This window comes from Chiloscyllium plagiosum, chromosome 7, assembly GCF_004010195.1.
Source record: "Chiloscyllium plagiosum isolate BGI_BamShark_2017 chromosome 7, ASM401019v2, whole genome shotgun sequence".
Classification (NCBI taxonomy): Eukaryota; Metazoa; Chordata; class Chondrichthyes; order Orectolobiformes; family Hemiscylliidae; genus Chiloscyllium; species Chiloscyllium plagiosum.
This window is the reverse complement of record NC_057716.1, coordinates 25,218,030-25,230,727: the sequence shown is the minus strand read 5'-3', so window position 1 is coordinate 25,230,727 and position 12,698 is coordinate 25,218,030. Positions and strand designations below refer to the sequence as shown.

General features: G+C 41.3%; 1 protein-coding gene and 1 long non-coding RNA gene across 4 annotated transcripts in view; one reads left to right on the top strand and one right to left on the bottom strand.

The window, feature by feature from the left end:
• ccnyl1 (cyclin Y-like 1) overlaps positions 1–12,698 on the top strand; it is a 67,531-nt gene that overhangs the window by 4,752 nt on the left and 50,081 nt on the right. The window lies entirely within an intron of this gene.
• Positions 11,785–12,698, bottom strand: part of LOC122551423 — a 36,120-nt gene continuing 35,206 nt past the window's right edge. Inside the window, exon 3 of the long non-coding RNA XR_006312099.1 lies at positions 11,785–11,839. This is a non-coding gene — a long non-coding RNA (uncharacterized LOC122551423). The remainder of the gene's footprint in view (positions 11,840–12,698) is intronic.

Genomic DNA, 12,698 nt, shown 5'->3' with positions numbered 1-12,698 from the left:
GTTGTTCTACCATGAGATCTTTTACACAGGCCTCAGTTTAACATCTCATCCCAAAGTTTTCATTTCTGACATTGGATCATTTTCGTAAAGTGACAGCCTAGATTTTGTGTTCATATCTCTGGAGCAGGACTCCAGTCTACAATATTCAGATGCTAGGATGAGAATGCTACGCTGAGCCACGGCTGACACTTTGAACTGCTAGCCTGAAAGTGCTTTTATATTTTTGATCTGCTTGTATAATGACTGAATACTGTGCAGTATTCATTGGTCAACTTGGAGCTAAGAAGGCAAATTAGTTGATAAGGAGCAATTTTACATTCTTACTAGACTTAATGAAAAATTTTAAAACTACAAAACATCATTCCAATTGTGCAATAATGCTAAGTTTTTAATGAAACAAGCCTGGTTAACTGAGAATAGGCTCGAACTGTCATTTGTATTAGTTTGATTCCCTCTTGAGTTGATGCAATTGTGAGAAGAGGAAGCTGTCAGAGGCAGAAGAAAACTGATTGAATGAAACCAATGCAGGTGTCTGCTTGACTCAGTTTCTCAGACTCTGGTCTCTCAGTTAGAAGGTTCAAGCCATTTGAGTGGATAAATTGGGTTCATACACCACCTTACGTTTTGCAACTTGGCTGCTATGTTTTCTACATTACATCAGTGACTACATTTGTAAAGGCACTGCTGGACATGCCATTTTTGGATGATCCATTAAACTGGATGTTCTGCCTCCTTAAGCGAAGCCTTCCTGTTCAGATAGATGCAGCAGACTCCAAGGTAGTATTTGTAAGGAAAACAAGCTGGTTAGGGCGAACTTTCTCCCTTATTTAAGCCAGCAAAAATAGATTAATTGGTCATCATTAATTTGACGTTTAACATAGAGTGCTGCTGTACAGTAACTTGCTGGACTTGATTATATGACAACTGTAGTTATACATCAGGTAACATACATTGACAGAAGTACTTTGGACCATCCTAATGGTGTGAAAGATACTACTAAACAGATGTTTCAAAACTGCCTAACAGGCCTCAGACTATGTTGAGATAATACAGAAAAAATTAGATGGAAGACACCCGTGCAAATATGTAACAGCTTTCTGTGAAAAGTGTTTAAAGGATGTATTATCAACAGCGCAGTAAATAATGCATATAAAAATCTACTGAATATTGTTGTACGGTTGAATGTTAAGTTGGTCTCGGGAGAATAGAATTCAGTCGATGCTGGAGATGTGGTGATCAACTACTCCTAGAATTGGAGAATGATAGAAAATGTCTGGTTGTTATTGAGAGGTGAATTTGTTCTTCTGATTGGATGGGAGAAATAGAGAGAGAACGAGCGTATCATGCAAATCTCTCCCCTTGAGTTTTAAAAGTCAAGGGCAGGCTACTGTCTGCTTCTGGTCTTATTTCAGGGAGAGAGACTTTTTTTTTCTCTCAGTAACTTTATCCACTGTGTAGTATTTCAGTCACTGCAGTCAGTGATGCGATAATTTCAGGGCAGGCGCGTGTGGGGGGGGGAAGCTGAGGACTATTTCCAAATGATCCAGTTCCGTATAGATAATAGGTATGGTAAAAGAGTCTGCAGCTGGTGTTCTATGTGTCGTTCTGAGACTGCAGGATGTAAATTCCACTCTTGTATGGTGGTGATTAGTTTTAACTTCAAGGCGTAATTCAGATTCTGGTTGTCTTCCAGAACTTAATGTGAGCAGTGTGCTGGCAATGCGTGCAGATACCTGAACTGTATGGGGGGGATTCTATAAGTGCGCTAAACCCACAGAGCAGTTTTGGACTCTTCAGAGTTATTTATATTAGTGCAAAAGCAGGACTTTAAGGCTTTACCCAGGTATCTTTACAGAATCATAGAAATGTACAGCACAGGAGGAGGCCATTTAGCCCATTTCTGCACCAGCTGACAAATACACATCTGACCTCATCCCATTTTCAGTTTTTTGGTCCAGAACTTTGTAGGATACAGCTCTTCAAGTGAATATTGAAGTGTAAGCCAGTGGGCTCATAGAGGTCCATGTGGAAACTTGATTAAACATTTGAAGATTTCTATCTCTACCACCATTTCAGGCACCAATCCAGATGTCTGTCACCCCCTGGATGAAAGGATTTCCTGTTAAATTGCCTCTAAACCTCGCGTTTTTTACCTTGTTATATCTATACATCCCCTTAAGGATCCCACATCCATGGGGAATAGGCCTTCTTGTCCACTTTATCTTAATCACTTCTATTAGATTTCCCTTCCATCTCCTTTGTTTCAAAGAAGGCAACCATAGTTTTTCCATTAAAGCTCTCTAGTCTAGGCAATATACTTTGTATTTCTGCTTATGCTCTCTAGTGCAATCTCATCTTTCTAATCAGGAGGTGGCCAGAATTGTGCACACTACTCCAGCTGTACCTTAACCGTGTTGGCATACAGCTGATTATAGAATCCCTACAGGGCAGAAAAAGGCCATTCAGCCCAATGAGTCTGCACTGACTCTCCGAAAAGCATGGGAAATAAGAAACATGAAAGGCTGAGAATTCAAGGGTAAGAATTAAGCAAGGCCGCAGTGATTGGGAGTAAGAATGCTAAAAAGATGAACCTTAAGCCCTTATGCACTCATATACAGAGCGTGTACAGTAAAATGGATGAGTTAGTCACGTAAGTAGATCTAAATGGGTATGTATGATCTATTAGGAATTATAGAGATGTGGCTGCAGGGTGACCAGGAATGGGAACTGAATATCCATGGGTTTTCAGTTTTTAGAAAATAGGAGAGAAGGAAAATGAGGTGGTGTAGCACTGCTGATTTTAAAGGAAATTAATGCAATTGTGAGGAAGGATATTTGCTCTGTTGAAGTAGAATCTGTATGTGTTGAGCTTAGAAATGCTAAGGGGCAGAAGATGTTAATAAAGGTTAATAATAATAAACCCCCTTTGTCGCAATTGCGTTCTTGTGCAACCTTGTGTTATAGAAAAATCATGCTTTACAAACAGTGTCCCCAATTCGTCAATTGCATTATAGTGAATGTGTATTATAACACAACAACCTGTATTGACGAAGACATTACAAAGAAAATCAGAGATGCAAGTAATAAAGTTATGGCTGTTATTTTGGGCAATTTCAATCTGCACATAGATTGGACAAGTCAAATCTGTAGCAATATGGTAGAAGAATTCTTGGTATGTACATGGGATAGTTTTATGAATCATTATGATGAGGAACCAAATAAAGAGAAAAGACCCCCCGAAAGGCTATTGTATAGTGAGGAAGGAATAATTGACAATTTAGCTATGGATGGATCTTTAGGGAAGAGTGACCACAGTAAGATAGAATACTTCATTAAAATAAAAAGTGACATGGTTGTTTCTGAGACTGGGCTCCTGAGTTTAAATAAAGGGAATTACATGGTGCAAGACATGAGCTAGTTATGATAAATTTGGGAGTGGTACTTTAAGGAATGACAGTAGGTAGGCAATGGCAAACATTGAGTGCATGGACAAACTGCAAAAGTTATTCATTTAGTCTAGCATGAAAATAAAATGGGAAACACAGTCAGACCATGACTAAAACAGGCAATTAGTGACAGAATTAAATCCAGGGAAGAGGAGTTCAAATTGGCTCAAAAAAGCAGCAGACCTGAGGATTAGGAACAGTTTAGATTCTAGTAAAGGGAGCCAAAAAGACTGATTAGTTCTGCCTTCACAATGGCAAACCTTAACATCCCAAAATATAGGGGGACACTGGCTCTAATGGGAAGGAGGAATTGAAATAAATTAATCTTATAAGGGAAATAGTATTGTGGAAATTAACAGATTTGAAATCAGATCAACCCACAGTGCTTGATAACCTTCATCATAGAGTACTTAAGGATATGACCCTAGAAATAGCAAATATGAGTGGTGGTCATCCAAAGTTCTGTAGACAGTAACAATTCCTTTGGGTATGGTGGGCAGCACACGTAAGGCTACTATTTAAGAAATAGGGAGAAAACATCATATTATAGATGGGTTAGCTTGGCACTGGTAATGTGAAAATTGCTGGAGTGACAGTATTGGCCAGTCGACATGGATTTGTGAAGGGGAAATTGTGCTTGACAAATCTGCTGGAAGTTCTTAAGGCTAAAACTAGTAGAAAGGATAAGGGGTAGCTAATGGATAAGGTATGTTTGGATTTTCTGAAAGCTTTTGATAGTATCCCACATAAGAGATAAGTGTGCAAAATTCAAGCACGTGGGATTTGAGGCCATGTACTAAATAGATTGTTTCCTGTCTGCCAACCAGTTCTCAAAAGAGTAGGAGTAAATGGATCTTTTTGAAAGGATTAGTGCTTGGAAGTCACAGGTAAAAAGGATAATGTAGAAGGCGTTTGGTAAGCTTTCCTTTATTGGTCAGTGCATTGAATGTCGGAGTTGGGAGGTCATGTTGCAGCTGTACAGGACATTGGATAGGTCACTATCCAATGTGTGCAATTCTGGTCTCTTTCCTATACAAATGATGTGAAACTTGAAAGGCTTCAGAAAAGGATGTTGCCAGGGTTGGAAGATTTGAGCTCTAAGGAGGGACTGAATAGGCTGGGGCTATTCTCCCTGGAGCATTGGAAGCTGAAGGGTGATCTTTATATAGGTTTACAAAATCATTAGGGGCATGCATGGGATAAATAGACAAGGTCTTATCCTTGGGGTGGGCAGTTCAAAAGTGGAGGGCTTAGGTTTAGGCTGAGGGGGGTAAGATGTAAAAGGGACTGAAGGGGCAACTTTTTCACGTGGGGGGTGGTACGTGTATGAAATGAGCTGCCAGAGGAAGTGGTGGATGCTGGTATGATTGAAGATTTAAACGGCATCTGGATGGGTACACAAATAAGATTTTTGAGGGATATCGGTCATATGCTGGCACGTGGGTCTAGACTTTTATATAGGATATCTGGCTGGCATGGACAAGTTGGACCAAAGGGTCTGTTTCCATGCTGTACATCTCCATGACTCTAATCCTGCTATTCACAATATATATGAATGATTTAGATGAGGAATCTACATGTCATACCACCAAGTTTACAGATGATACGAAGCTGGGTGGGAGGGTGAGCTGAGAGGAGAATGCAGAGAAGCTTCAGTGTGATTTGGACAAGTTGAGCAGTGGGCAAACACGTGGCAGATGCAGTACAATGTGGGGAAATGTGAGGCATCCACTCTGGTAGCAAAAACAGACAGGCAGATTATTATCTGAATGGTGATTAAATTGGGGAAAGGATTGTACAATGAGACCTGGGTGTCTTCGGGCACCAGTTGTTGAAAGAAAGTCTGGAGGTGCATCAAGCAGTGAAGAAAATAAATGGTACGTTGGTCTTTGTAACAAGAGGATTCGAATAGAGGAGTAAGGATGTCTTGCTATAACTGTGCAGGGCCTTCGTAAGACAACATATGAGTACTTGTGTGATTTTCAATGCTTGATCTGAGGAAGGCTGTTCTGGATATCGATGAAGTGCAAAGAATGTTTGCCAGAATAATTCCTGGAAAGGTAGGTCTGACATACAGGAAGAGACTGGATCGTTTAAGAATATGGTCACTAGAGTTCAGAAGAATGGCTTTCATTGAAACCTACAAGATACTAACAGTACTGTGCACAGTAGATGCAGGAAGAATGTTCCTGATCACTCGGAAACCCATAACTGGGGCTCTCAGTCTTAGGTTGAGCACAGTCTCAAGTATAAGATTTACATTGCCTCTTTTCTGATAATTGTACAATGGTGTGGGCCTGTTTTCTCTGGCAAAAAATTACTGAGATGACCATGTGGAGATATTTAAATCTGTGAAGGAATCCTGGAGGGTAGATAAAGAGAGAATGATTCTGCTTTGCAGGGGCCAAATTCCAATAGGGAGTTCAAGAGAATCCTCTTTACCCAGAGAGCAGTTAGGCTGTGGAACTCACTACTCAAGCGATTGCAAAGAGTAACCTAAAGAGGAAGGTGGGTGTGTACCCAGAAGGCAGAAAGGGATAAACGGGTAATAGAAATAGATGAAGAAAAATTGAGGCGGCTCATTTGGACCCTTCATGTCAGTTTTTTCTTGAGAGTTGATGGAAATGTGTGGAAATTCTGCCTATTTGCCAGTCTGCTTCTTGAGTAACTATCAGTATTATTATAGCAAAAAACCAACCAGGTTGTAAGGTTAGTTTGTTCAGGATGTTAAAGGTTTTTGTGTCTTTCGTTGTCTTTGTACCAGTGTATCTGGGATTGTCTGAAATAACAATTTATTTAAGAAGTGAGTAAGAGTTTCCTGATGACTTAATTAACCAATAGGTAATTAATCAGGGAATGTATAATTGCTTTAATTTTCCAGTACAGGTGGATAAAGTGGTGCAGTGTGTCCAGAAGGAAAAGCAAGGAGCTACGATAAGCTTGTAATATCCTCCTGTTTTATTTTATCTCCCCCTCTCACCATATCCTCTCTCTCCCTCATTACCTATCTATTCAGCACTTAAGTGGATCTACTCTGTTTACTTCAACTATTTCCTGCAGTAGTGCATTCCATATGCTAACCACTCCCTGTGTAAAGAATGTTCTCCTGAATTCCTTAATGGTAGTGGCCACAGTGAGAGGCCTGTCTGTAGGTTTAACTGCCCCATTTAGGCCAGTATTTGGAGAGCAGACAGTTTAGATTCACAAGATTAGTATGTGGGATGGAAAACATCTATTACAACGCTGGGATATTAAAGCTATTTCTGCTAGGAACTGACCAGACGAAGAACGAATTTAGAGAGGCTGTTTTCTCCAGTGGTGGAACTAACAATGAAGAGGTCATTGTGCAATTTTTTTTTTGCAATGCCTCCAGATAGGGATTTATGAGTTGTGAGAGCACAGAATGTTTTGCTATGGGGATTAGTTGGTGTGTTTTATTTTTAAAGTAGGTAAATATTTTAAAGGAGAAAGTGAGGACTGCAGATGCTGGAGATCAGAGCTGAAAATGTGTTGCTGGAAAAGCATAGCAGGTCAGGCAGCATCCAAGGAGCAGGAGAATCGACGTTTCGGGCATGAGCCCTTCTTCCTGTAAATATTTTAAACCCTGGAATGGTAGGGCTCTTAGACTCTTAACCTCTTTAGGTTACTCTTTGCAATCGCTTGAGTAGTGAGTTCCACAGCCTAACCACTCTCTGGGTAAAGAGGATTCTCTCGAACTCCCTATTGGAATTTGACCCCTGCAGAGCAGAAACATTCTCTGTTTATCTACCCTCTGGAATTGCTCTAGCATAGACTCCTGGGCCAAGGTGTCCCAGGTCTATGTTTTATCAGTTGGTCTCTATTGAGTCAGTTGGGCTCAACTGTGGTGGTGGCAGAAATGGGATGGGGTGAGAGCTGGAGTGGAATTTGAACCACACAAATCTGACTCTGAAATGAGAGCTCTCCCAACCTGAAACAGAGGTTATTCTTCATTTGTGACCTTTTGACATTCAGCCAATTACCCAAAGATTGCATGAAGCTTCTTAAAAGTTCTTATATGGGATGCGAGCCAGCATTTATTGCCTTTCTCTACTTGCCCTTGAGAAGGTAGTGGTGAGCTGCTGTCTTGAACCTCTGCAGTGCATGGTTGTGGAGCCTGACCCCATCCCAGCTTTACATCCATACACGTGCATTTCAAGGGATGAAGCAGTGGCCATGTACAATTTTCCCTTCTCTTTCTGTAGTAGGATGCTTGAGTCAATTACAGAGGAACCTTGATTGTCCGAATGAGATGGGCGGGCACTATTTCGTTCGGATAATTGATTATTTGGATAATCAATATTACCTGAAACAAGGAAAGTCATGCTGATCTAACACTATGCGCTACTGGTGAATTTATTTAAATCTATAATTTTAATGTATTGAGTGCAAGAGGACACTGATTTCACATGATGAACAAAATAAAGCAATGATAACATGAGAAAACTTCTTTAAAATGCAGTGGTAGTTATCATTTGACAAGGAGTCATGGAGGCAGCATTAAACAAAATCCTGAACAGATTCTACAACCGCAACAGCCCTTGTCAGTTTCCAGGAACGCAGTCTCGCAGTAGAAAGGCAGAAGCAGCGCCTTGCGCATGCGTTTAAGTTCTTGGCCTTTTTAAAAAAATAAATGGCTCTGTAAGGTGACGGGAATACCTCTACAGTAATGTAAAACAGTTGCTTTTGTAAAGGGCTGTGTAATAACCCTTACCTTAAAAAAAAAATCCAGTCGCTGATGCTTGAGCTGATTGCGTTTCTTTGTTTTTGCCAGCGTTTTCACATGTTCTTCAGTACAAGTAAGTTGAACATGCTTACTACTTTGATGTAACGTTTTTGTGGGACCTTGAAATATTCTTTGGATAATCTGAAATTCAGATAACCGAGTTACCCCTGTATAGCGTTCAATCAAGTGCTCTGGATAGCTTCCTCACTACAGATGACATAATCTGAATTAGAAATGCTCTCAAACTTTTCTTGCTTTGTTCTTTAACAGGTGAGTTGGCCTGACCATCAGAGACCCCAGTTTGCATCTTAGGACATTTACCCACCAAGTACAACTGTCAGAAAGTTGAATTACAGGATTGTATTGATGTTGCATTCACACAATATTGGCATCACTGCCCTTTATCACCCATCGCTAACCTGTCCTTGAGCGTGGTAATGATTTGCTGCCTTGATTCACTGTTACTTTTTGGATATAGATGCACCTATAGTGTTCGGGAGTTTTAAGGTGACTATGACAGTGAAGGACCCACAATATAGTTCCACGCCAGAATGGAACCTAACAGCTGATGTTCCAGTGCACCTGATGTTCTTGTCCTTCTAGGTGGTAGGGTACATAGGTTTGGAAGGTGTTATTGAAGGAGCCTCAGTTAGTTATTGCAGTGCATCTTGTAGACGGTGCACACTGCTGCCACTGTGTTTTAGTGCGGGAGTGAATATTGAAGGTTGTGGATGGACTACCAATTAAGTGGATTGTCTTGGATGTTTTCAAGGTTGAGTGCTGTTGGTGTTTGCACCCATCCACCAATAGAGAGTATTCCATCACTCTCCTGACTTGGGCCTAGTTGATTGTAAATTGGCTTTGGAGGGAGGTTGTAGAATTCCCAGCCTCTTGTAGCCACAGTATTTGTGTGGCTGGTCCATAGGAGTCTCTCGTCAATGGTGATTCCCACACCATTTATTGGGGGTGGGGGGGTTCAGCATGAGCAATATGGTCTTACCTTTGAATGTCAAGGCAGAGGCTCCTTTTCTTTCTTGTCGGTGATGGTTCCCTGACATTCGATTGACATTAATATCACCCAGTTTATGAGCCCAAGACTAAACATTGTACAGGTTTTGTTGCATGCAGACACAGATGGCTTCAGTTTTTGAGGAATTGCAAGTGGTACTGAACACACTCAGGTGAGGAAGACTGGAGGTTTGCTAACGTGGTGTCACTGTTTAAGAAGGATATTAAGGACAAGCCAGGGAACTATAGACCAGTGAGCCTGACCTCGGTGGTGGGCAAGTTGTTGAAAGGAATCCTGAGGGACAGGATGTACATGTATTTGGAAAGGCAAGGACTGATTAGGGATAGTCAACATAGCTTTATGCATGGGAAATCATGTCTCACAAACTTGATTGAGTTTTTTGAAAAAGTAACAAAGAGGATTGATGAGGGCAGAGCGGTAGATGTGATCTATATGGACTTCAGTCAGGCGTTCGACAAGGTTCCCCATGGGAGACTGGTGAGCAAGGTTAGATCTCATGGAATACAGGAAGAACTTGCCATTTGGATACAGAACTGGCTCAAAGGTAGAAGGCAGAGGGTGGTGGTGGAGGGTTGCTTTTCAGACTGGAGGCATGTGACTATGGAGTGCCACAATGATTGGTGCTGGGTCCACTACTTTTCGTCATTTATATAAATGATTTGGACGTTAGCAAAAGAGGTATAGTTAGTAAGTTTGTTGATGACACAAATTCAAGGTGTAGTGGACAGCAAAAAGGGTTACCTCAGATTACAATGGGATCTTGATCAGATGGGCCAATGTACTGAGAAGTGGCAGATGGAGTTTAATTTAGATAAATGCGAGGTGCTGCATTTTGGGAAAGCAAATCTTAGGATTTATACACTTAATGGTAAGGTCCTAGGGAGTGTTGCTGAATAAAGAGACCTTGGAGTGCAGATTCATAGCTCCTTCAAAATGGAGTCACAGGTAGATAGGATAGTGAAGAAGGCATTTGGTATGTTTTCCTTTATTGGTCAAAGTATTGAATACAGAAGTTGGGAGGTCATGTTGCGGCTGGCCACTGTTGGAATATTGCATGCAATTCAAGTCTTTTCCCTGGGGTGGGGGAGTCCAGAACTAGAGGGAATATGTTTAGGGTGAGAGGGGAAAGACATAAAAGGGACCTAAGAGGCAACTTCTTCACGCAGAGGGTGGTACATGTGTGGAATGAGCTGCCAGAGGATGTGGTGGAGGCTGGTACAATTGCAACATTTAACAGGCATCTGGATGAGTATATGAATATGAAGGGTTTGGAGGGATATGGGCCAGGTGCTGGCAGGTGGGACTAGATTGGGTTGGGATATCTGGGCGGCATGGACGAGTTTGACCGTAGGGTCTATTTCCATGCTGTACATCTCTATGATTCAGCAATCTCCAGAAGGTATTCCCACTTATGAATTTTATGATGGAGAAAAAAAATCACTGAACGTGGTTGAGCCTACCTAGAACACTACCCTGAGGTACTCTTGTAATGATGTCCTTGAGCTCCAAGATTGACTTCCAGCAACCATCACCTCTACCATCTTTCTTTGTGTTGGTTATGTCTCAAGCAGTGGCAGATTTTAACTCAATTCCCATTTTACTTTTGTTTTATTAGGGCTTCTTGATGCCACACTGGATTAAGTGCTAACTTGATATCAAGAGCAGTTACTCTCACTTCCCTCTGGAGTTCAACTCTTTTGTCTGCACCATGCCTGTAATGAAATCTAGAGCTGAATGGCCCTGGTGGTATCCAAACTGAGCCTTGATGAGCCAATTATTATGCTGTTTGATAGCACTGTCACTGACACTTTCCATTGTTCTCATTACTGAGAGCAGATGAATGGGTCATTAATTGGCTTGATTGAAGTTGTCCTTTTCATGGATTGGACAATTTTCCACACTGTTGCATCATTGCCAGTGTAGCTATTCAGGAACAGTTTAGCAAGGAAAATCCAAAGTCATGAAGCAAAGGCATTCATCTTATTCACCACTACAGTTGTTGGTATAGGGTGCTTTAGGTTCATCAGAGTTGTTTCGGTGTGCTGGTAGATTTGTTAGCTACCATGGTGCCAAGGGGTCAAGTAGTCTGATAGTCATCTCCAAGATGTCTTTTTATGGTAGTGTAGTTAGAGTTCCTGGGTGTGTTGTTTACTTGTTCCTAGAGGCCTGGCATCCAAACACTTCGATCTGGACCGTATTTACCAATCTCTGAGAAAAAGAACTGGAAATGATATCACCCACCTTACATGGGAGGCTCACTGATGTTACCTAATGTTACGACACTGGGTAAACTCTCCTGCTTACTGTAAATCAGCAACATAGAAAAGATTTATCCCATGCAGTAATTTGTGAAAATTCGAGAAGCCAAAAGCTATTTAAAGTAAAACTTAACGACTTTATTTCTTAAAGTGTAACAGAGAATAATCAACTATTTACAACTCCTCGCTAACCTATCTTTTACCTTCCCTTCTATAATACTAGTCCTATAAAACGATCAATTATGATTTATAAAACAAAACTACTTATCTCAAAACCAGGCAGCTTTCAGTTTTCTCTGTATTCCTGCCGTCTTTTCTTCTTGGAGATTCTGCTGCACGGGTTACTGATCGATAAAGGTACCTTTTTTAAAAGAGCTATTTTTCAGACTTTACATGCTAGTAACTTGGCAGTACTCCTCCTAACTGTTCTGTTTTCCCTGGTTTTATACCTCCAAAGCATTGGATTGTGTAATTAGCTTTTAAGATTGTCAGTATACTAAATTCAAACTGGATTGGAGTTTAGTGTTTTTCAGGGTATAATTTAAACTGGCCTAATTCGAATCTGTTTTGTCATTTCTAGGCAACCAGCTACCCGATTAGCTGGAGCACATGTTACATTTTATCTTTTTCCAGAACACTTGATGATGTCAGGTAGTTTTTGCTAGCTTTTAACTCTGCTGCTGTGGTTCTGTTCGCCGAGCTGGGAGTTTTTGTTGCAAATGTTTCATCCCCTGTCTAGGTGACATCCTCAGTGCTTGGGAGCCTCCTGTGAAGCGCTTCTGTGGTGTTTCCTCCGGCATTTATAATGGCCTGTCCCTGCCGCTTCCAGTTGTCAGTTTCAGCTGTCCGCTGTAGTGGCCAAAACTAATGTAGTGTACAAAATCCCATGCAAGGATGCACAAAACACTATATAGGACAAATAGGAAGACAGCTAACGATCCGCATCCACGAACATCAACTAGCCACGAAACGACAAGACCAGCTATCCCTAGTAGCCACACACGCAGACGACAAGCAACATGAATTTGACTGGGACAACACTACCATTATAGGGCAAGCCAAACAAAGAACAGCCAGGGAATTCCTAGAAGCATGGCACGCATCCACAAACTCCAACAACAAACACATAGACCTGGACCCAATATACCGGCCACCACAGCGGACAGCTGAAACTGACAACCAAAAGCGGCAGGGACAGGCCACTATAAACGCCGGAGGAA